Source organism: Pleurodeles waltl, chromosome 5, assembly GCF_031143425.1.
Source record: "Pleurodeles waltl isolate 20211129_DDA chromosome 5, aPleWal1.hap1.20221129, whole genome shotgun sequence".
NCBI lineage: Eukaryota > Metazoa > Chordata > Amphibia > Caudata > Salamandridae > Pleurodeles > Pleurodeles waltl.
Genome location: NC_090444.1, coordinates 1,721,343,223 through 1,721,368,955, shown reverse-complemented (window position 1 = coordinate 1,721,368,955; position 25,733 = coordinate 1,721,343,223). Strand labels below are relative to the sequence as shown.

Sequence of the window (25,733 nt, the reverse complement as noted above, 5' to 3'; positions counted from 1 at the left end):
GGGAGACCTAGCATGTTGAAGGTCTTTTCCAACACAGGTCGAACATTCTCAAAAGTTGTAGACGCGACCAACTCGACCATGGGGAAATGAGTATAATAGTCAATCATGACCAACGTCAGCCACCTATCAGGAAAACTTCCAAAGTACATGCTGATGATGGCCGTGATTGCGCATGAGTGGCATCTCCTCACTTGGGTGTCAACAAGAGCATCCATTCCTGGAAACCACACATTGCTCCAGGAGGCGAGCTTTTGTCTTAGCGGCCTCTTGCTGTCCTTGATGAGCCAGTTCATCTAACCTGTCCCACAAGCATCTGGGAATCACTATCTTTTGGCCTCGCAGGAGGAGACCCTCACTCCCCACTGATAGCTTGTGTCTCATCTTCCAAGTTACATGCATGGCTACCCGTACGTCAGGGTCATTGCCGGAGGCTTTGGCTATCTCATGTATGGTCATGGCCATGGGACATGCGGCCTGCACCACCAACTTTACAAAGCTTTCCATCTGTTCCTCTTCCTCATCCTGTAGGACGCTCGGTTGGTGGGCTGGCAGGTGCTGTGACATTCACCCCTGGTTTGTAAATGACCGTGAACTGGTATGGTTGGAGCAGTACAGCCCAACCCTCGATCTGCAGAGGAGCCAGTTGGGTTGACCCAGCAAACAAAGAGACAAGAGGCTTGTGGTCGGTGACCATCTGAAACTCCTGCCCACACAGCTATAGGTGGAAGTGCTGGCAGGCCCAGCGGATAGCAAGCGCCTCCCTCTCAATTTGCGCATATCGAGCCTCTGTTGCCGACAGAGCATGGCTCGCGTATTCCATGGGCGCCCACTTCTGATCCCGTTGCTCGAGAAGCAGGACAGTACCTAGACCCACAGGGCTGGCATCGACCACTACCTCTGTCCTTCTTCTGTGCTGGAAGTGCACCATGGTCACATTGTCTAGAAGCGCTTCCTTTATAGCGTAGAAAGCTTTTTCAGCTTCATGGCTCCAGTCCCACTTGGTGTCCGATTTTGTAAGTTTCCTCAGAGGCTCAGCCATGGTGGCTAACTGAGGCATGAACCTCCCACAGTAGGTTGCCATGCCAAGGAAACTCCGAACTTTCATTGCGTTTGGCGGCACCAGAGCACTCCAAATGGCATACGCTTTCCTGGGATCCACTTGCAACCCCTCTCCGGAAAAGATGTAACCAAAAAAATCAATCGAATTCTGGTAGAACGCACACGTCTTTTTGTGGAGGGTGAGGCCAGCGTCGGAGAGCCATTGGAGCGTGGCTCTTAAGCGACGGTGATGATCCTCGAGAGTCTCCAAAAAGATGAGAATGTCGTCACTGATGTTGAGCACCCCTTCGAGGCCAAATAGTGTCTCTCTAATGGCATTTTGAAAAACCTCAGCAGCTGAGGAGATCCCAAAGCTGAGCCGTTTATATTGCTGCAGTCCCACATGCGTGGAAAACGTGGTGATGTTCATGCTTTCAGGGGCTAGTTCCAGTTGATGATAGCCAGAATTCAGATCCAGCTTGGAGAACCATTGGGCTCCATTCAGGTCTGGTATGATGTTGTCCATCATGGGTGTGATGTGCTACCCTCTCTTAATGGCACTGCTGGGTAATCACATATCCACACGCAAGTGGATGGGGCCTGGCTGTTTTGGCTTGGGAGCGAACACCAATGGCGACACCCAAAGAATAGGCCCGTGACCTTCTCAATCACCCCTAGGTCCTCCAGGACCCGCAGCTCTTTCTCCTCCACCAGCCCGAGGTGAAACGGAACCCTTAGGTGTCACAGCACTGTGGGCTGCACAGTCGGGTCGATGTGCAATTTAAACTGTTTGCCCTTTAGTCTACCTAGTCTTGTGAACAGCAGTGGGAAATCATCCAGGAGGGTCTCGACATGTGCTTCATGAACTTGGCGTGCAAACAAATGAGCTCTAGGTCCTCAGCGGTGTGGCAGACTAGGAGGGTCCCTAGGTTCCCTTCCACAACGTGAAACCTGGCCTTCGTTGAGCGACCTCGGCTGGTGACTGTCACTTTAACCGTCCCTTGTAGAGGTAGAGGGTCGCGCCCTCCATACAGGGAGTGCAGAATTATTAGGCAAATGAGTATTTTGACCACATCATCCTCTTTATGCATGTTGTCTTACTCCAAGCTGTATAGGCTCGAAAGCCTACTACCAATTAAGCATATTAGGTGATGTGCATCTCTGTAATGAGAAGGGGTGTGGTCTAATGACATCAACACCCTATATCAGGTGTGCATAATTATTAGGCAACTTCCTTTCCTTTGGCAAAATGGGTCAAAAGAAGGACTTGACAGGCTCAGAAAAGTCAAAAATAGTGAGATATCTTGCAGAGGGATGCAGCACTCTTAAAATTGCAAAGCTTCTGAAGCGTGATCATCGAACAATCAAGCGTTTCATTCAAAATAGTCAACAGGGTCGCAAGAAGCGTGTGGAAAAACCAAGGCGCAAAATAACTGCCCATGAACTGAGAAAAGTCAAGCGTGCAGCTGCCACGATGCCACTTGCCACCAGTTTGGCCATATTTCAGAGCTGCAACATCACTGGAGTGCCCAAAAGCACAAGGTGTGCAATACTCAGAGACATGGCCAAGGTAAGAAAGGCTGAAAGACGACCACCACTGAACAAGACACACAAGCTGAAACGTCAAGACTGGGCCAAGAAATATCTCAAGACTGATTTTTCTAAGGTTTTATGGACTGATGAAATGAGAGTGAGTCTTGATGGGCCAGATGGATGGGCCCGTGGCTGGATTGGTAAAGGGCAGAGAGCTCCAGTCCGACTCAGACGCCAGCAAGGTGGAGGTGGAGTACTGGTTTGGGCTGGTATCATCAAAGATGAGCTTGTGGGGCCTTTTCGGGTTGAGGATGGAGTCAAGCTCAACTCCCAGTCCTACTGCCAGTTCCTGGAAGACACCTTCTTCAAGCAGTGGTACAGGAAGAAGTCTGCATCCTTCAAGAAAAACATGGTTTTCATGCAGGACAATGCTCCATCACACGCGTCCAAGTACTCCACAGAGTGGCTGGCAAGAAAGGGTATAAAAGAAGGAAATCTAATGACATGGCCTCCTTGTTCACCTGATCTGAACCCCATTGAGAACCTGTGGTCCATCATCAAATGTGAGATTTACAAGGAGGGAAAACAGTACACCTCTCTGAACAGTGTCTGGGAGGCTGTGGTTGCTGCTGCACACAATGTTGATGGTGAACAGATCAAAACACTGACAGAATCCATGGATGGCAGGCTTTTGAGTGTCCTTGCAAAGAAAGGTGGCTACATTGGTCACTGATTTGTTTTTGTTTTGTTTTTGAATGTCAGAAATGTATATTTGTGAATGTTGAGATGTTATATTGGTTTCACTGGTAATAATAAATAATTGAAATGGGTATATATTTTTTTTTGTTAAGTTGCCTAATAATTATGCACAGTAATAGTCACCTGCACACACAGATATCCCCCTAACATAGCTAAAACTAAAAACAAACTAAAAACTACTTCCAAAAATATTCAGCTTTGATATTAATGAGTTTTTTGGGTTCATTGAGAACATGGTTGTTGTTCAATAATAAAATTAATCCTCAAAAATACAACTTGCCTAATAATTCTGCACTCCCTGTATGTGTAGATCTTTGTGCTGCAGTGCACCAACACCATTCTCGGCGATAGCTGCTGATATAGGCCGATGTCCATCACATTGACAGATGTGCCAGCCAGCTGCCACTGTACCATTGATGTCCAGCGTGCACATGGGATGTGGGCGCCACTTTTGTTTTCGCCATCTGGCAAATGAAATGATGAAGATGTCTTCCTCCTCATATTGAATGTTTCCTGTTCCCGCCTCACCAGGATCCGCACTCACGCTACCACGGGCATCAGCTGACTCCCTGCAGCCGTTTTGTTTTGTGCCACCTTTTGCTTGGGCTGCCCCCCTCGACACACCTTGGCGAAGTGATTCACCTTCCCACACTTGCCACAGGTTTTCCCTCTCAGCGGGCAGTTTTCAGGTACCCTATGTTCAAGTCCACAATTACTGAATTCTTTCTCAGCCAGTTTCTGGGAGCGCAGCAGGCTTTGAGAATGCTAACGTGCTTGCACAACATCAACCTGTTTTTTGGGTTGTGCTGTGCGCCGCTGAAGACTGCCCTCTTGTGGCGGCCATGTCATCTGCCCTGCTGGCGGAGAGTTCATGCAAACAAGCCAGGATCAATATCTCGTCCAGCGTGATGCCAGACTGTCACAGTACAAGCTTGCACAGCATGTTCGAACGACAGCCCTGGATGACCTGCGCACATATCTCTTCGTGCTGGTTAAGGCCCACACAGGTGCTTGCGAGCTTCCGCAGCCTGGCATAGAACATGTCCACTGACTCCGTGTCAGTTTGCTGCGATTGGCGGAGCTTAAACCATTCATAATCCAGGTTTAGCTGGGAATCGAAGTACTGGTTCAGGGCTGCCACCGCAGAGTCGAAGTCGTCAATACCACCGCTGTTAGGCAGTTTCTCAAAGAGCTCGTACAGTTTATCGCCTCCCATGTGCAACATGAGAGATCTTCGAACTGCGCCGTCCGTCTCTCTGGTAGCGTGCAAGTAGCTGCCTAGCCGGCCATGCCAATGATGCCATTGCAGCACTGCCGGGGCGGTGTCAGACAGATGGTTGAAGGGAGGGGCAATGCTGCTACTGACGAGTGGGCCCCAGCGTTGGGTGCCAGCTGCTGCTGGGCCGAGTGCTGCTGTGATGATCTCACTGCGGCGCATGCGCACCACACTCTGTCCGTACGGTGGAGTTATAAGCAAGTGGCAAGTGTCACAGTTCTTTCTATGGTCCCTTGTGTCTCTGTAATAGCTTCATGTTTGTACTGCAAGCAGCTATTGTCCATTCATCATTTTTTTCCCCACATTGCTGTAAGTAGATCAGTCCATCCCATGTGTTTTCAGGCCTTCTGGGTAGGGCCTCTCAGCTCTCATCGGATTTCTGGGCCCTCCTGAATCGGGCAGATAAATAGGCATGCTCTGGACAGCCTCTTTGGTGGGGGCCTTGAAGCCAGAAGGATCCGCTCCTCAGATACCCAGGTCAGTATGCCGGCCGTCACAGGAGGGGGTGTTTTATCAGCCGGTGGACATGCTCTGGTGCTGGAGGTAGGCAGCATTCGGTGGGCAGGCCTGCTGACCAACTTGCAATCGCACCCACGTGCCACCAGTCGTGGTGACAGCCCATGGTAGAGAGCACAGCTGAGAGCTGCTAGGCTGCCTCACGTTGCTCAGCAGGGACAGTGGAGCACTATGGGGTAGGCCCGCCTGCCGCCCGGCTCTGGAGTCACAGAGCAAACCTTGTGGGATAAGTGCTACAGGCGCCTGACAGGGCCGGGACGCAGCGGGAACATCCCACCTTCATCGCCAATGTGGTGTGGCCTAAGGTGCAGTGTTGCACAGCACTTGCACATAAGACACACACATGTGATGGTGCTATGAAACTCCACAACTGCCGGGCCATCAGTGCCACCTTTATTTATTACCTCGCAGGAGGGCCCGGGCCTCATTCCTTCACTTGGCAACGTAGTATTGGAGAGCCCGGGTGGCTCTCTGCACACATTTATTCAAAATGTGGGAGACAACACACGCCTTCTGCTAAACCTTTCAAGTACTTAATTTGTTTTTTTTTAAGTGCAGAATTTTCTCTAGGGGTTGCTGCCTGTTTCCACCCACATATGCCCCACTTTGGATCTTTGGCATGGTCCACCTCCACTGCTGAACCTACCTACTTCCACCACTGGAAACACCCACTTCCTGTAAGGACACCACCCAAGGTCTTTGATGATGCTCTGTGCCCCCCGGGCACCCGGTTCAATTGGTGATTTTCGGTGGGGAGGGGGGTTTGTGAAGTGATGCCTTCTTATTGTTATTATTTAGTTGACGGTCTTCCATTTTGTGCTACTTGCTACATATCAGACAAAGATGACCCAAAAGGATGAAAACACACTCTGGTCAAGTAAAGCATGCAAAGTCTAGTATGGTAACTCAGTAGCAGCTGTCGGTCTTTGAAATTGATGGGGTGCAAAACCTGAACTGAAGTGCATTGAAGGAGTTAAATAAGCCCACTCTCCTGAATGGATATTTGAAAACATTATTTACCAACCAGTTTGGAAAAACTGAGTCAACTACTCCATGTTACAGCCTCCAGGCAACTCAGCTCACAATATGGACTATACAGGACTCAAGCTGTCCATTGTCCTACAATTGTGCATCTCCTTCACACATGTTCCCATAGAATCATATTTAAATTAAATAATGTTAAAAATCTGAACACTGGTTTGTGTGCTCTGCAAGGAGGCCAAGGATTGAATGGGCACGTAGCCAAACCACATTTATGACTGTAACAGGCAGTGTCAGAAACACGTACTGCCTTCAGCCTCAACTTCAGAGCTCCCCCCAGTGCGCCCCATAAACATACACACATCCGACACCCATTAATACACTGATCTCACCCAGACGTCTTCAGGTGACTCAGTTCACAGCATGAGCCTTTCAGTACTCACACTGTCCATAGTACTACAGTTGTGTGCCTCCTTCACACACTAATGTATTGAATTGTAATTATAATCACAGCAGAGGTGACCACTGCTCCACGTGCTCTGCAGACAAGCCAAATTGAATGAGTACATAGCCAGAACACCTTCCTAACACAGTGACGGGGGAAACTGCCAGTGAGGTGGGGGGAGTGGAGGTGGTGAGGAAGAAGGGGCCACAGGTGTTTGGGCTATTGAGAGAGGCTACTGATACAAGTTGCCACAGAGCTCCTCCTCCCCAAAGCTGATTATACCGCATTATAACATACTCCAGGCCTCCTGCCTTAACTTCCATTGCCCAGCGAGTGTGATGTGGCGCCACTGGTTTATTGCACACCCGGGTAAAGTGTGGGCAGCTGCCACTGCTGGGTTGCAGCACTGGGCAGTCCAGCATCGACAGGAGGTCCAGGGATGGGCAGCAGACAGCACTGGGGAGAAGAAGTGCTGTGCAACCCAGCCAGGCCCTCACTGCAAGCAGAAACTGAGGTAGCGCAGTCCACTCATGCTCGGCAGTGGAGTCTGTCAACATGGTTGTCTCATCTTTCACAGGATTCAAAAACACTTCCCCGAGGTCAGCGGGATCTTTGGACCCAGTGAAGAGTGTGGTTAACCATACACAATCATTTCAAACCCAATAACAAATTTAAACGCCATGACCCATGGGACCACAGAAGAAAACTCCAATCAATAAAAGTTTCAAAGCTTTATTTTATAACCACAAAGCCAAAGTCACGCAAATAGTGCGCAAAATAAGATTGCAAAGGTAAATAAAATCATGGGTTGACCAAATCTATGAAACAAGTTTAATCTACTCAACAACAACAACATTAGACATTCAAGAAGAATAATGCATATCATGAATAACACAATTTGAGAAACAGAAGTACTCTTTAAGTCAGTCACATCAAGTTACAAAGATTTAGAATTCAGGATTTGGACATAGGTTTTACCTACTCCTAACCAAATCAGGACAAACATGTTTTAGAACGGGCTAACACATGCGAGCAAAAGTTTAAAAAAAAGAAGGCAAAAATAATTAGCAAAATCATCTATCTCAGGCTATATTAGACTAACTAGAAAAAGGAAGTAGTCAAGTGTAAGCATGCTAACTTCTACTAAGGAAATGCACGTCAGAAGAAAAGAAAATTTGCATTAGAATATACCTCTCCTAGGGTCAGCATTCAATTCAGATTCATCAGTAAAGCATGTAGATCATCAACAAAGTCTGTAAGAATCACCATCAGGAGGAAAGTGCAGAGCACGAGCTGCACAGGGAAATTAGGAAACATCTAAGGGGCAAGTATGCAGAACAAGATTCTAAAGGGTACTGACTAAAACTTACAAAGTCCATCCGTGATTACATAACTCCAAACAGTTTGATTAGTCAGTTTGATGAGTCCACATCACGCAAAAGGGCAATGTCCAATTATAACTTGTGCACGAATCAAGTTTGCAATAAGACAGAAAGTTCTCAGATTTAGTGAGAAGTCATCGCTCCTTTCCGTGTGAATCCAATAGCTTCTAACAATTTTATACATCACTTGATGCAATCTGCATTTTCTCATTGAGTAAGACGATTTCAACAGTTCTCATGAGAAAGTCCCAGTTCAACAGTGTCCACTACTTTAGCTTTCAAAATCCAGGTCTGAATGTTCTAGAATCAAGGTCATTGGGAAACAAATCTCAAACAGTGAACAATGGGACTCTTTATTATTCATGAGAAACAACCTAATGGAAAAATGCATGTGAAGGGAAAAGAAATGAGTCATCACTTTTACATGACTGCAAATAGGAAGTCTTCAGGCCTAGTTATCCTAACACAAGAAATATAAAGCATTAATATTGTTATTAATAAAACACACATAATATACAAACCTAAAAGTTCAGCATTAATAATATATCATCAGAATATGCAAAAACATTTCATTAATAATAGCAACCTTTGTTAAAGCTTCACATTAGGTATGACAGAGAAGTGCATTTATTTTTATATGCACATAACTTTATACTAATAAATCACATTAAACGTTATATATCAACTTTGTTTCACTACTAACAGTTACTCTAATGTATAAAATATACTTCATCATTATTTTAATCTTGTTGAACATTGTCAGTTCTGGTAGGCACATTGTCCACCACTATAATGAATGTGAGCACTGTTAAAATATGTGTCAATGCAGCTTTTTTCTCTAGATTAGTCTTTTGAAATGTGAATATAAATGTCACCTAAGGATGGCGTCTGGGTCAGTAAAAGCATTACTAAATGTTAAGCTCCAACAAGCTTAACAATGGTACTGGCCAGAATTAATTTCAATTTTAGCAACTAATCATGGCAGTAGGACCTAGAGAGCGAGTCACAAGGAATCAAGGAATTAAACTCCTTTTAAAAACCTCTTGTTTTTTTCCCCTTTACTGTTTGCCTTTTCACGCTGCTGTCCTATCAATGATGTCTCATCATCCCGCCAGTTATGAATAACATGAGCCATGGCATGACTTACATGACTGGCCCTGAGTGCCTCAGGCGGGACAGAGCAAGCATTGTTACTCTTCAAGACATAACGTTAACGTTTTTTTTAGTCTGGACCAGTGGGATTACCAAACGTTTGATGGTGGACAGATAATGGGAGTACTTTGAGGTGAGCGAGTTACTTATGTCTTGAGGAAGGCTGGAGCTATAGGCCTGGCTCTGGCTCAGTTAGAGGTCCTCTTGGACCCTCCAGCCCAAAACGACCCAGTAGAGCTTTAGTATGACTTCTGCCTGCCACCCACTTTATAACATAAGGCGCCAAGAATTAAAAACAACGCATAAAGGTTTGGCGTTAAAAAAGGAGTAACAGTAGAAAACTGAGGGTGTGCGCCAAGGTTGTATATTGACCCTTTTTTTGTTCCTTAGATATGTAAAAAATGGCTTAAAAGCCCATTTAATGCAAGAAAAGTTGGATTTCCTGAGAGTGGGCACTCGCTGCATTCCTATGCTGCTCTATGATGATGCTGTTATTTTAGCCAGAACAGCAAACATTTTGCAGAAAGCCCTAGACGCCTTCCTTTATTTCATCTCTGTCCTAGATCTGAAAATAAATCATCATAAATCCTTTGTAATGGCATGTGGGCCCAAAAGGACTAAATCTAATTATTTTTATATCTAGGGAAATACAGTAGAGAAGGTGTCAATTTTTGGTTATGTAGGTCTCTTTTTTAGCTCACAAATAAATTGGGATCCATTGTTGGTATTAAGGAGTCAACAAACTAACAGGGCAGTTGAAGCGATTTTCTGCTTTGCAGCAAACTTGGGCCATAGGCCTATGAAAGATCTGATAGCCCTTTTCATCGCTAATTGTATATCTTACGGTGCAGGATTCTGGGGGTATGCTAATTGTACAAGACTCCAAACCATAGAAAATGGTTTTCTACGCAGACTCTTAATGGTCCCTCAGGGAGCCTCAACCTTTTTTGCCACTCTGAGTTGGGTATAAAATATTTGGAGGACTGTGTGGGTCTGGCTCCTTTGCTTTAGTGGTCAACAATTTGGCTAACACCTGAGCTAGACTTTTCCAGACTTATCCTTCAGGACTGTTTAGCCCTAGATAAAGTTGAAAGAATTCCATGGCTCAGATATATACATCATAGCCTGAAGGGGTTGGGATTCCTGGAGTTATAAAAGGAACCAGCTCAAGTTCCTGTGATCAGCAAAAGCTTTAATCAAGTCAGCCTATTACCAACAGGTCCTACTAAAGCGTGGATGCAAATTCCTCCATTCTTCCTCTCTGGCTAATATGAAAGTCACTGTATTTAACCAGGAGATGCAACCTTACCTCACTCATCTAGAAAATTCACAACACAGATTTTATCTGACAATGGGTAAATTGAGTATGGTATGTTTGCTGGTCCCATTCCCAATGCAACGAGGGTGGGCAGATAACCTTTCTCCATGCCCGTGTGATAACCTTTCTAGACAAAGCACATTGCACTTTTTGCTTTTCTGTGCATTTTATAAAGCCCTATAGCAAGATGTTTAGCCCCTCCTCTAAAACACAATTTTAACTTGTATCAAGAAGGTTTTAGATGTTTAGCTAATCTCGAATCCCCGGAAACCAGCTATTCTGTGGTAAATTGTATCAGAGAAGTACTTTGTATCAGGAAGTGGTATGGTTAGACTGTCTTAGAATCTGTGGGTTGAGAGTAAAGCATTTTATTTTATTGTATTTTATTAGTTGGTACTCTGCTGATCTGTTTGTTGTATTAACTGAATAAGCCAATATACTGTATTTTATGGTGCATGAAATATTATTATTTTATGGCTGCATCAGCCGAATAAAGATTTTCTGATCTTATCTGAGTAAAAGAGGTAGCCATCTAGAGGATGATGTAAGACCAGAAAACCTGCGACCAATCTTGGTTTCCTGGCTTGACCAAATTAAGTGATCCTAGACAACTATTTTATGTTATAGAGCCTCCTTTCTCTTTAGTTGAAGATGTGCACTGTACGAATAAAATCTGATGTATTAAGGTGAAAGGCTTCTGCGTATCAAAATAATTCCTTTTTTACTTTTATAAAGACTATCATATTTTCACATGATGTTTGTTGCAGAATTTAAATGGCAACTATTTTCAGGGCTCGGTTTGTACATGGCCCGGCTAGAACCTCTGCTTGACTCTGCTCTTCCTGTTAAATAGTTGGGTCGCACACCTCTAGAGTGTATCGGGGAAGAGTGCCATGTCCGTTTCTGCCCTGGCTTGTTCAGGCGGCTTAGTGCAGCTAGACAGGAGGTTGATTGTCAGGAAGGGTGGCAAGGGGCAGGATTTGAGGGATTTAGGATGGGTACGTAGGGTAGGGTTTCTTTTCTAGTCTCCCCATGCAAACTCATCAAGCCTTATTGCATCATAGCGTCATTCAGCAGAGGTTAGTTAGGCGAGGTTTATCGTGGCCAGGTAGGCTTAGCATAGTCTTGGCTGGGCTAGAAGAGGAGGTGAGGACTGCGATAAACCTGCTGAAAGAGGCCAAGGAGGGGAGACTTATTGGTGCCTGGTGTTGTTAGTGAGGAAGGTAGAGACAGGTGTGGCATGTTTGCTACCAAGTGGCAGAAGCTCAGGGGGGAGATGGTGCCACAGAGAGCTGGCAGGCGGGGAGCGCTAAGAGAACAGGCCGCAGCAGCAGTGATGAGAGTTAGTGCCAAGAGAACTGCATGTGAGAGAAGCATGAGAGGAAACAGAGAGCCGGGGCACAGAGGTGCCTAAAATGGAGGAAGGCAATGCATGGCACAATGTCCCCAGGCCATCAAAGGTGAGCACACCTGGCTGGGGACTTGCATCATTAGTCAAGTGCTGAAGGGATTGTGCTTGGCCCAGTTTTGTACTGCTATAGTAAGATGCATCTGGAACAGTAGAAACAAACGACCCCAAGCCCCAGGTGGTGGCCGAGTAGCCCCTACCTGCTCTGTAGCCCTCTGAACGAGATTTGCTCAGGGCTCTTGTGGAAGGCTGATGAGTCGGATTGGTGGTGGGAGTCTAGGATGACTTGCTGGTGCAGGCTGAAAGAGAGGAACAGGTCAAAGATGGTCTGTCTGACCACGTCGTCAAAGCGGTCAGAATCTTTCAATGACAACAGTATGTTCAACAGGGAGAGCAAAATGGACCAGTGGAGTGACTGAGTGTGGTACAGCAGAGGAGAAAAGGTTGGACTTATTCAAAGCCTTACATGGGGAAAAGGATAGGGGAGAGATCTTGGGGGAAAGAACGAAGGATACAGTTGGCAGAGTGATAGAAAGGCAGAGGGGCAGTGGAAAAGGTAGTAAAGGTTAGTGAAAGCTCAGCAAATTGCCACTGTGCCCTAGGAGGAGTAAGGTTGGTATTTTGAAAAGTTAACATGGTATGAAAGGATGGTGGAGTGTGTGGGAGTAGTGAAGAGGTGAGATGGGTTGGCAACAGGAGGTCTGTTGGGACTGGGAGCTGGATGAAGGGGAGTAGTAGAGTCTGGAAAGATGAACGGAGGGACAGCAAAGAAAATGGCAAAGGAGGAGGAAAGGTGTGAATAATATAGGCGAAGGGCATAAGGCTAGAGACGAGAAGGAGGGGAAAAGTTGTCCTATGCAAAGCAGAATTACAAAACCACTAGAAATGCACTTTATGATAACAACATAAGAGAAAATTTGGAAAGGAGAATACGTGGATATATTTAAAATGCATCATCATGCAATTAGGACAAAAGAGGGCTCAAAAGAAGAATGAGAGTTGTCATGGGGGGCCAACCCCGCCAGTGACCACAGAAAATTAGACTTTGGTATTTTTGATTTATGCCAGTACATACTGCAAAAAGCCCCAGGAATATAACCAATATATGGATGTTATTTGGAAAGCTGATGTGATTTTAGGGGTATTGGCCTGGATGAGATATGATGAGGAGTATCGTAGGCATTAAACATAGGCATGTACAGCAGACAGTTTGTACAATTGTTCCTAGGGTTAGGCTTGACACCCAGTGGTTCAGTGTAGGGACGATGGGGTTATTTGGGGTGGCAATGCAAGAGTAGCCCCATAGTGGGAGAGGGATCCTACTCTGGTTAGACGGAAAAAGCTGGATCCTGGGTGGAGAACTACCCAAAAGGTAGGCAGGCTACCAAGATTTGCTGGAAGGGTTTGCTTATAGTTTTAGGCTAGGGTCTTGGGATCCAGACAGAAAATTTGAAGACAAGAAACAAGTAGGCAAGGAAGGGGTGGTAGGTCAGTTTGAAGTATAGCCATGTCATAACTTGATAGTGCCACCATTGGGGGTGATGCTGAAGAAGGTAGGGGTTGAGTTTTGAATAATACACCATTTGTTGAGGCCAGAGAGGCAGACTGTAAACAATTTAGTTGCAAAGGGGGGTAGTATGGTGACACATAGCAGTGTACAAAAGGCACTGATTTTGGTTTTGTGGAAAAGGTGTTACCGATGGGGTGTTCAGTCTTGTGCACTTTTTAAGATGCTTACCACCTTTTTCTAATGCGTGTTTGGGACAGCCAGTGGCTCAGACATGGCAACACATTATTTAGTTTTCTTTTTTACGGGAAGGTGTGGGACAGGAGAATGTGCGGCTACTTTGAGGGTTCTTCAAGGTTTGATGAAGGAGCTCGGAGTACCATTGGAGTTCTTACGTGGTAAGCAGGATTAGGTAGCTATTGTGGTGATACTGTCGTGGGAGGAGATATTGACACAACTACAGCTGCTGGAAGAGGTGTGGAGTGTGTGCAAGTGGGAGTTACTGAAAGTTCAGCAATTATTGGGGCATTTGAGTTTTGTATCCAGGGTGATAAGAGCTGGAGGACATATTGTAGGAGGATCATTCGGTCTGGCAGTTTCTGGGGCTGAGTGCCTGCACCACAAAATTCATCTGAAAGTTTGCAGTGAAGGCGGATTTACAGGAATAAGGCATATTTTTGTGGAACTTCAACAAACTGTCCATTTAGGAACTAGGAGAGGAAGTGGAATGTAGATGCAGATTTATTTGGAGGGACTGGATGGTTTAGGTCTGTACCACTGGTGCTGGAACAATTTTCAGAATGGGGGTGCTACCATCAATGTTACATCACAGAAATCATATGTGCTGTGAAAAATCCTCACATTACAAAAAGAACAAGGGCAACAAATGAGCCACGCCAATTCAGAAGCAGAGTGGTACGAGTGCAGTATGCGGCTGGTGGTGTATTGTGGAGCACACTGTTGCAGATATATTATTAAAACATGATGTGGTAGCGCATCTTCAAATTACAGACAGCACATTTTCCATTGACATGCCCACTAAATGTGTACAGACACACCGCTTTACTGATAAAACTATATAGCTCAGAAATGAAAATGTGTGGCAAACAGGTTTAAGCAAATATCTTTTTCGTGCATCACAAAGTAAAGCATCTTTATTTATTTGATCCTAATAACATCTTTGTTTGCAAAAATTCCATCAGTTTTCAGAGAAAGAAATGTAAGCAGCAATATCCCTTTTGAGCGAATGAGCAGCAGTTTGTCTGAAGTCAGAGCCTGACGTTTGACACCAGTGCTTGTAAGCATTGCAAAATCAAAGCAAAATTTAAAGGCACATTTATTGCTCATTCACTTGCTGAACTCCAGCATGGTTATTTTTTTGGGGGCTGCAGAATCCCCGCACCCATACTTCTGGCACCTATGTTCAGTACCAGGAAAATAGCAGGTGCACGGGGCCCTGCCACAAAGGTGGATGATGGAAAGGCCGTACCACAGCATTCTCTGATTTTTTCCCCACTAATGGTATCCCATGTGTTGTGGGATGCAGCGTTAGCAGACAAAAAAGTGGATTTTAATATAGATAATAAGGCGTTGGTGGAGATGGTTAACAGGAAATCAGCTGGAGAGAAGAGGCTGTTGAGGGTTTTGTGCTGAGTGTCTGACACACATCATCATCTTTAGGGCAAGTCGAGGCTGGGGCTTGAAAATGAAACTGCAGGTGCCTTGTCTCCTTTGAGAGTGGAGGGTTGGCCAGTCTCCTGGGTGGGCACGCCAGGCTCAGGGGCAGCGTGTGTGGGATGTAAAGCTGAGTTGTGTCGCTGTGAAAGACGCAGGACAAAGGCACTGACAATTAGGAACGGGCAGGAAGAGAAAACGGATTGGACAGTAGCAAGGCGCATGGGTGAAAGGGAGGTTTGCTGGAGGAGGAGACCTTGGTGTTTGTATTAAAGAAGCGGCTTTTTTTGATGTAATGCAATATTTATACCAGAATAATGTATTAAGCACGTGACGCCCTCGTTAAGATTAAACCGCCCTTTTAGACGCCACAGTGTCTGTCGGGTTGGCGCCCTGGTAATCACTAGCAACCAGTGGTTCAGTTTAAATACTGAAATTTTCCCCCACCATTTACTTGATTTAGTGCAAAGAGCAACACAAAATATAGCTTTTAGATTTTTCTTTCATGGAGTTCAATCACTTGAAAATGGTAAGATACGTATAACGTAAACTGAACGAACGCTCGCTTTACGTTTGTAGACATAATGCCTTCGTTCTCGTGTTTTAAGAGTTTGCAAATGGCTAACATTTTGTACAAGCGTTGTCTGGAAACATTTTAGCGGGTGGGTTTGCGAAATATTTCAGCAGGATCAACTCGGCGATTAGCATGAAAAAAGTTCGAATGTGTCGCGTGATGACCAAATAATAAAGAACGGCTGCAAAGACGCACGAAGCCACCAGGTGGCAGCAGTGTGTTTTGGTTGGGTGGTTTGGTCGCACCTGCCCTTGAGGCCCTGTTTCTTCAGCACAGAGAATGTCACTGATTGTTTGTTGGGGCAGCGTGCCCTGCTAAATCAGCCTGAAGGCGCAGTTTAACAATAAGCACCACATGACATGGCGGCCCTTGTTTGAATCGAGGTCCCGGAAAGTGCGCTTGGGGGCCCTTCATAAGGACTTCTCTTTGAAAGTCTGGGACTGGGTGATACTCCGCAATAGGGGTTTGTAGTATATTTGCTCGGATTTTCACAAACACTGCAGGATACAACACTATTTAGAAGGCAGTATTGTTTTGGCACGTGTACAACAAGGTGTGCCCAACAGGAAAACGAAACTTCAAAGCCTAAGGATTTTTTTTATGACGACTATATCAATTAATTTGGGAGCGTCGCTTACGATGAATTAATACATTTTTATTGATATTGTCAATTAAAACCTTTACAGAAAGTTATGACAAGTTACATAGAATAAAGGCATATTTATTGAAATACTTCCCAAAGTTGCTTTTAAACCAAAAGCTCATTAGGTGAAATAAAAATGCGTGCGAACATGTGTTTATTGCGAAACTGGACCTACGGCGTCCCAGAAAACCCAAACTATGTTAGACACAGTGCGTATAGAACAACATTGCCTAACTCGCGATATACTCTGCCTATTTTCTGGGGGCGCTATGTCTGTGCAATGATTTTCCATCGTTTTTAGGCGTAAGCTTCTCAACACTCTCCTTACATTTAACCAGCGATCGAAGTGCATGAAAAAAGTATGAGAACTGTGATGCTACATGCTGTGGGGGCGGAGTCAGTGACTGTGGGGGCGGGGTCAAAGGTGTTGCTATAAAAACAAAATAATCTATAGGTTTTAAAAAAAAAATTATGGTCAGGTAGCTACATATAAAACACTGTGTAGCTTAAAAGAAAAATACATTAAACAATGGTGTTACTCAGTGGGAAATGCACTATGGTACATTATGAAACCTCTCTTAGTTAATGCACTGCAGGGGTCTGTGTGTAACCAGAGAGCCACAGAGTGAAACCCTGGTTGGTGCAGTGGAAAGGATTTGCTTGTGAATTTAAGTGATATGAGGTAGTAGCCTGTATAGAAAGTGCTGTGAATGTGTATGTCATTATTTTAAACTTGCATTACACACAGTATAAGATAGACTACTACAGCATGTGCAAAAGGGTTTAAGATAAAATGTTGCTACCAAAATATAGATTTTAGTAATACCCAGACTGTACGTAATGTATTTTTATACATTACTGCGCCTTCAACACCTCCAATGGTAGTATGCGCTATATAAGTATAATTACTATTAAAAGCACACACTTCACAGCTTACAGGGAGTGCAGAATTATTAGGCAAATGAGTATTTTGACCACATCATCCTCTTTATGCATGTTGTCTTACTCCAAGCTGTATAGGCTCGAAAGCCTACTACCAATTAAGCATATTAGGTGATGTGCATCTCTGTAATGAGAAGGGGTGTGGTCTAATGACATCAACACCCTATATCAGGTGTGCATAATTATTAGGCAACTTCCTTTCCTTTGGCAAAATGGGTCAAAAGAAGGACGTGACAGGCTCAGAAAAGTCAAAAATAGTGAGATATCTTGCAGAGGGATGCAGCACTCTTAAAATTGCAAAGCTTCTGAAGCGTGATCATCGAACAATCAAGCGTTTCATTCAAAATAGTCAACAGGGTCGCAAGAAGCGTGTGGAAAAACCAAGGCGCAAAATAACTGCCCATGAACTGAGAAAAGTCAAGCGTGCAGCTGCCACGATGCCACTTGCCACCAGTTTGGCCATATTTCAGAGCTGCAACATCACTGGAGTGCCCAAAAGCACAAGGTGTGCAATACTCAGAGACATGGCCAAGGTAAGAAAGGCTGAAAGACGACCACCACTGAACAAGACACACAAGCTGAAACGTCAAGACTGGGCCAAGAAATATCTCAAGACTGATTTTTCTAAGGTTTTATGGACTGATGAAATGAGAGTGAGTCTTGATGGGCCCGTGGCTGGATTGGTAAAGGGCAGAGAGCTCCAGTCCGACTCAGACGCCAGCAAGGTGGAGGTGGAGTACTGGTTTGGGCTGGTATCATCAAAGATGAGCTTGTGGGGCCTTTTCGGGTTGAGGATGGAGTCCAGCTCAACTCCCAGTCCTACTGCCAGTTCCTGGAAGACACCTTCTTCAAGCAGTGGTACAGGAAGAAATCTGCATCCTTCAAGAAAAACATGATTTTCATGCAGGACAATGCTCCATCACACGCGTCCAAGTACTCCACAGCGTGGCTGGCAAGAAAGGGTATAAAAGAAGGAAATCTAATGACATGGCCTCCTTGTTCACCTGATCTGAACCCCATTGAGAACCTGTGGTCCATCATCAAATGTGAGATTTACAAGGAGGGAAAACAGTACACCTCTCTGAACAGTGTCTGGGAGGCTGTGGTTGCTGCTGCACGCAATGTTGATGGTGAACAGATCAAAACACTGACAGAATCCATGGATGGCAGGCTTTTGAGTGTCCTTGCAAAGAAAGGTGGCTATATTGGTCACTGATTTTTTTTTGTTTTGTTTTTGAATGTCAGAAATGTATATTTGTGAATGTTGAGATGTTATATTGGTTTCACTGGTAATAATAAATAATTGAAATGGGTATATATTTTTTTTTGTTGAGTTGCCTAATAATTATGCACAGTAATAGTCACCTGCACACACAGATATCCCCCTAACATAGCTAAAACTAAAAACAAACTAAAAACTACTTCCAAAAATATTCAGCTTTGATATTAATGAGTTTTTTGGGTTCATTGAGAACATGGTTGTTGTTCAATAATAAAATTAATCCTCAAAAATACAACTTGCCTAATAATTCTGCACTCCCTGTAGTTGTTAACTCTGTGCACTACCACTCAAAAGGAATACACCTTTGTCATCACAAAGCTTCCAGTGATTCAATCAATTAAAGCCAGTACTGGCTTCCAAGCATCCTTCACGTTTGCAGATTACCCTTTACATTTGCAGGTTAACTCGTAGTGTACATTTGCATTTCTTTCAGGCAAGCAGGCTTGTTTAGCTGTCTGCCCGGCTTCGGTTTCACTGCACAGGTGAGTCACTGAATGACACTTTGGCTGAAGCATTTAAACTATCGGAATTAACCATCCCGGGACGGATGTCTTTTTACAAAAAAAGAAGGGTAACAGTGTCAGAAATGTGGTCTCTAGTGGGCAGAGGTATACACCCTTGTCCAAGTAGGGACCACAATCCTAGTCAGGGTAAGTCACACACAATCCAAATTATCCTGTGCCCACCCTCTGGTAGCTTGGCACAGAGCTGTCAGGCTTAACTTAGAAGGCAATGTGTAAAGTATGTGTGCACTAAATTACACAGTAACACAATGAAAACACCACAAACATACACCACACAGGTTTAGAAATATAGATAATATTTATCTGAATAAAATAAGGTAAAAAAAAACAAAGATCCAATAAGTGCAAGTTGAAATATCACCTATACAAGGTTTAAAACAGTCTTAGGGGGTCATTCCAACCCTGGCGGTCGGTGTTAAAGCGACAGTCTGGCGGTAAAAAAAATGGAATTCCGACCCTGGCGGAAACCGCCAACAGAGACCGCCACTTCAACACACCGCCCGCCACGGCGGGACAAACAAACAGCGCGGCGGTCAGCGCCAACAGACAGGCGAGAGTCAATGTACCGCCCACCCTATCACAACCTACCAATCCGCCACCTTTTCCGGGGTGGTAGCCCCGCCGATAAAAACACGGCAGAAACAGCCATTTCGAACGGAAAACGCTCACCTCCATACACCCCACGAGGAATCTGGACAGCATGGAACCCGAACTCCACATCCTCCCAGCGATTGTCTTCCTGCTCCTCTACCAGGAGCACGAACGCCGGCGCAGAAGACAACGGTGAGTACTGCACCTACGACACAGGGGAGGGGGGAGGGAAAAAATTACGGGGACACACATACGCGACACACCCACCCTCACCCACTACAACACACACATCAATGGATAGCAACAACTCGGAGTTACACCCCCCAAAACCCCCGGAAGAATGCAAAGACAAAAGGAAATGATTCTAAACATTGGAATATATTGTATCACTGGCTTAAAAATATATCACACATCTAAAACCTTTATATACATAAACTTTAAAATCCGATCATTGTAGCAGGCATTGTCCGTGGACCACTGGGCCCAAATCACATGGGCAAAGCCCACACAGGATACCTGACTCCAACGGAGAGAACACTGCAGGGGCATCAGATAGCAAAACTACAGGCACCTCAGGGGGAAGGGAAGGGGGGGCACCTCAGCCAGATGAGTCCACAACGCCAGATCCACGAGGGGCCTCCATGGCCACTGTTCCATCCTGGGGAGTGCAAAGCCACAGTTTCTCAAGTCTCTACAGTGGGTGGCTTGCCCACTGTTACATCCTGGGGAGTGCAAAGCCACAGTCTCACATGTCTCTACAGTGGGTGGCTTGCCCACTGTTACATCCTGGGGAGTGCAAAGCCACAGTCTCACAAGTGGATAACAGTCTCCACTGGTTCTGGAGGGGGACTGGTGCCCAGAGTGCTTCGTGCAGCCCTACCCGACACAGATGCAGGCCTGCCCCTTCCGCCAATGGGCCAGCGGCGGTGCCCAGTTCAGCAGTGCTTGAGACGGCGGTGCCCTGTTCAGCGGTGCTTGAGACGGCGGTGCCCAGTTCAGCGGTGCTTGAGATGAAGGGCCCTGTTCAGCGGTGCTTGAGACGGCGGTGCCCAGTTCAGCGGTGCTTGAGATGAAGGGCCCAGTTCAGCGGTGCTTGAGATGAAGGGCCCAGTTCAGCGGTGCTTGAGACGGCGGTGCCCTGTTCAGCGGTGCTTGAGACGGCGGTGCCCTGTTCAGCGGTGCTTGAGACGGCGGTGCCCTGTTCAGCGGTGCTTGAGACGGCGGTGCCCTGTTCAGCGGTGCTTGAGACGGCGGTGCCCTGTTCAGCGGTGCTTGAGACGGCGGTGCCCAGTTCAGCGGTGCTTGAGACGGCGGTACCCAGTTCAGCGGTGCTTGAGATGAAGGGCCCAGTTCAGCGGTGCTTGAGATGAAGGGCCCAGTTCAGCGGTGCTTGAGATGAAGGGCCCAGTTCAGCGGTGCTTGAGACGGCGGTGCCCTGTTCAGCGGTGCTTGAGACGGCGGTGCCCTGTTCAGCGGTGCTTGAGACGGCGGTGCCCAGTTCAGCGGTGCTTGAGACGGCGGTGCCCTGTTCAGCGGTGCTTGAGACGGCGGTGCCCTGTTCAGCGGTGCTTGAGACGGCGGTGCCCAGTTCAGCGGTGCTTGAGATGAAGGGCCCAGTTCAGCGGTGCTTGAGATGAAGGGCCCAGTTCAGCGGTGCTTGAGACGGCGGTGCTTGAGACGGCGGTGCCCAGTTCAGCGGTGCTTGAGATGAAGGGCCCTGTTCAGCGGTGCCTGAGACGGCGGTGCCCAGTTCAGCGGTGCTGGAGATGAAGGGCCCTGTTCAGCGGTGCTTGAGACGGCGGTGCCCAGTTCAGCGATGCTTGAGATGAAGGGCCCAGTTCAGCGGTGCTTGAGGCGGCGGTGCCCTGTTCAGCGGTGCTTGAGACGGCGGTGCCCAGTTCAGCGGTGCTTGAGATGAAGGGCCCAGTTCAGCGGTGCTTGAGATGAAGGGCCCAGTTCAGCGGTGCTTGAGACGGCGGTGCTTGAGACGGCGGTGCCCAGTTCAGCGGTGCTTGAGATGAAGGGCCCTGTTCAGCGGTGCCTGAGACGGCGGTGCCCAGTTCAGCGGTGCTGGAGATGAAGGGCCCTGTTCAGCGGTGCTTGAGACGGCGGTGCCCAGTTCAGCGATGCTTGAGATGAAGGGCCCAGTTCAGCGGTGCTTGAGGCGGCGGTGCCCTGTTCAGCGGTGCTTGAGATGAAGGGCCCAGTTCAGCGGTGCTTGAGATGAAGGGCCCAGTTCAGCGGGGCTTGAGACGGCGGTGCCCTGTTCAGCGGTGCTTGAGACGGCGGTGCCCTGTTCAGCGGTGCTTGAGACGGCGGTGCCCAGTTCAGCGGTGCTTGAGATGAAGGGCCCTGTTCAGCGGTGCTTGAGACGGCGGTGCCCTGTTCAGCGGTGCTTGAGACGGCGGTGCCCAGTTCAGCGGTGCTTGAGATGAAGGGCCCAGTTCAGCGGTGCTTGAGATGAAGGGCCCAGTTCAGCGGTGCTTGAGACGGCGGTGCTTGAGACGGCGGTGCCCAGTTCAGCGGTGCTTGAGATGAAGGGCCCTGTTCAGCGGTGCTTGAGACGGCGGTGCCCTGTTCAGCGGTGCTTGAGATGAAGGGCCCTGTTCAGCGGTGCTTGAGACGGTGGTGCCCAGTTCAGCGATGCTTGAGATGAAGGGCCCAGTTCAGCAGTGCTTGAGGCGGCGGTGCCCTGTTCAGCGGTGCTTGAGATGAAGGGCCCAGTTCAGCGGTGCTTGAGATGAAGGGCCCAGTTCAGCGGTGCTTGAGACGGCGGTGCCCTGTTCAGCGGTGCTTGAGACGGCGGTGCCCTGTTCAGTGGTGCTTGAGACGGCGGTGCCCAGTTCAGCGGTGCTTGAGATGAAGGGCCCTGTTCAGCGGTGCTTGAGACGGCGGTGCCCTGTTCAGCGGTGCTTGAGACGGCGGTGCCCAGTTCAGCGGTGCTTGAGATGAATGGCCCAGTTCAGCGGTGCTTGAGATGAAGGGCCCAGTTCAGCGGTGCTTGAGACGGCGGTGCTTGAGACGGCGGTGCCCAGTTCAGCGGTGCTTGAGATGAAGGGCCCTGTTCAGCGGTGCTTGAGACGGCGGTGCCCAGTTCAGCGGTGCTTGAGATGAAGGGCCCTGTTCAGCGGTGCTTGAGACGGCGGTGCCCAGTTCAGCGATGCTTGAGATGAAGGGCCCAGTTCAGCGGTGCTTGAGGCGGCGGTGCCCTGTTCAGCGGTGCTTGAGACGGCGGTGCCCTGTTCAGCGGTGCTTGAGATGAAGGGCCCTGTTCAGCGGTACTTGAGATGAAGGGCCCAGTTCAGCGGTGCTTGTGACGGCGGTGCCCTGTTCAGCAGTGCTTGAGACGCTGGTGCCCTATTCAGCGGTGCTTGAGACGGCGGTCCCCTGTTCAACGGTGCTTGAGACGGCGGTGCCCTGTTCAGCGGTGCTTGAAACGGCGATGCCCAGTGCAGCGGTGCATCGGATGAGTGTCCAGCTCAGCGGTTCCGGCCATGGCGTGGAGGTCATTCGCCACCTGACCTGTGGCTGGCGGTGCCTTCCTGCCCATCTGTCGTGTGGCTGGCGGGGCCCTCCTGGGCTGCAGTACCGGGCCTGTTGGTGTCCTCCTGCCCACCTGGGATGGGGCTTGCGGGGCCCTCCTGGGCTGCAGTACTGGGCCTGTTGGTGTCCTCCTGCCCACCTGGGATGGGGCTGGCGGGGCCCTCCTGGCCAGCTGGGCTGCTGGCGGTCTTGTCGGGCGTGCTGCCCTTCCCAGCCTTCCCTGTTCGCCTGTGGCCCTCCCCACCTTTGGCGGTGTGCCAGGTGGCACCACACTCCCTGCCGGAGCCATGGTAGGGATTTTGGTCCCTGGTGTCTTCGGCCTCTCGCGCCGGCCACTGACAATCTTCGGATGTTTTACTGGGGGTGGGCTGGCCGTGCCTTGGCTCCTTACTGAACTGGCTGCCCTTGAGGGTGGGGGACTCCACAGTCCATAGCAGACTGTCATTACAGGTCCCGCTTTTGTGGTGGCTGAGGTGCTGACTGGAGTCCTATGAGATGGACGGGGTCGGGGAGTTGTTGGAAAGAGGTCAAGTTTGGAAAGGAAAAGCAATTTAGGAACAGAGGGACAGTTAGGTGTAGTGGGTATGGGAGTGGAGGAAGAGGTTGTGGTTGTAGGAGTTTTCAGTCTGGTGTCTTTGGGTGCAGGTGCTTGGGCTGGAGGCTGTCGTGAGGTGGATGGCTGTTGGGTGGGTGGCTGCCTGCGTTTGTGTAGCTTGGAAGAGGGGGTCACAGACACAGTGAGAGAGGACACAGGGGACGTGTAAATGGTAGTGGGGGTGGTGACTGCACGTGTGCGGGGGGTTCTGGTGGGTGTGCTGGTGATGGACATAGTGGCTGAAGATGTTGTGCATGCAGGTGTGAGTGGAGATGTGACAGGGAGGGAGGAGGGAGACGAGTAGGAGGGGGACACAGTGGAGGCAGTGGGTGTTGGTATATCTGCATGTGGATGTTGCTTGTGTGAATGCCTGTGGGATGTGTGGTGCTTATGTTTGCCTGAGCTTCCCTTGGGTGTTGAGGTGTGTGCAGGCTGGTCTGATGGTGTGTCTGGGATAGGCAGAGGTACAGGGGATTGGGTATGGGTGGAGGAAGTTGGAGGGGGGAGGCTAGACACAGGGACAATGGCTGCCATCAGTGCTGAGGCCAGAGTGTTGAACGATCGCTGAAGGGCAGCCTGACCAGAATGAATGCCCTCCAGGTATGCATTACTCTGGTGCACCTCCCTTTCTACACCCTGGATGGCATTCAAAATGGTAGACTGCCCAACAGTGAGCTTCCTCAGGAGGTCAATGACCTCCTCACTGAGGGCAGCAGGGGTGACAGGGGCAGGGCCTGAGGTGCCTGGGGCGAAGGAGATGCCCACCTTCCTGGGTGAGCGGGCACGGGGCAAACGCTGAGGGGCTGCTGGGAGGGCGGTGCTGGTGCGCTGGGTGGCAGCTGTTCCTGTTGTTGCGGGGGGCACAGATGTTGCCGCCACCACAAGGGAGCTCCCTTCAGAGGACGAGTCGCTGTCACTGACATCAGCACGAGTCCCCGCTGTGGAGCTCCCCTCGCCCTCTGTCTCACTGGTGAATTCCGAATCCGTTGCATGGCCCGCCATGGCCATGTGAGATGCAGCTCCCTCGTGCTACAATGCCACTTCTCCTCCGCCTGATGATGCTAATGCACACATGAACAGGAAGACCACAAAAAAGGGGGGGGGAGAGAAAATAAAGACATGTTGAGTGCATGCATTGGCGACACCGTTGGCGGACAGGACAGACACAGAAGCCCCCTGCACTACGCTGCGCACTTGGGGTCGACTACGCAATCCGTGGGACATGGCCTACAAGCCTATGAGCGACATCTGCATACATAGATGACACAGGGCAATGAATAGCTGTACTTGGCACCCTACAGAGGTGGGGGGCGGGGGCACAGGGCCATGCCTTACGGAGGGGCCTAGCCTACAGAAATCGCCCTGGCCTAGGGATACCCACAGCCCTCCTCCCCCACCCAGACACCTCCACTGCGCGCAAAGTCAGCAGAATGAGAATGTACTCACCCCCTTGTGTCTGCTGTGATGTCCTCACGCGCCCATCCAAATCAGGGTAGGCCACCGCCAGGATCCGGGACATCAGGGGGGTCAAAGTCCGACTGGCACCCCTCCCACGTTGGGAGGCCATCCCCAGCTGAGCCTCCGCCGTCTTCCTGCTCCAGCGTCGGATGTCCTCCCATCTCTTCCGGCAGTGGGTTCCCCGTCTGTGGTGGACCCCCAGGGTCCGGACGTCCTTGGCGATGGCATGCCAAATATCGATTTTCTGGTGGGCGCTGACCTATGTGACATGTACAGGGAGAGAAAAATATTCATCACCTTCTGCATGCTCGATGTGAGTGGCCCCCCATCCCCAGCCTTGCCATGTGGCACATGCTCTCATCCGTCGTTTGATGCATGCCTCAATCGCTCCCCTTCCCACCATCTTTCATCCACCCCACTCAACACAGGCATTGGCCACAAAGCATGGTCCCAGTGTACTTACCTGTTGGTCTGGAGGACCGTAGAGTAGCACATACTGGGGGAGGACCCCATCCACAAGTTTCTCCAATTCCTGAGCAGTGAAGGCAGGGGCCCTTTCCCCAGTCGCATGAGCCATTGTCTCTTCCAGACC

At 48.5% G+C, this 25,733-nt stretch overlaps 1 protein-coding gene across 1 annotated transcript in view; it reads right to left on the bottom strand.

The window, feature by feature from the left end:
* Positions 1 to 15,143, bottom strand: part of CLIC5 (chloride intracellular channel 5) — a 584,489-nt gene extending 569,346 nt beyond the window's left edge. Inside the window, exon 1 of the mRNA XM_069236099.1 lies at positions 12,009 to 15,143. The gene's annotated coding sequence lies outside the window, so the exon portion shown is untranslated. The remainder of the gene's footprint in view (positions 1 to 12,008) is intronic.
* Between the last annotated feature and the right edge of the window lie 10,590 nt (positions 15,144 to 25,733).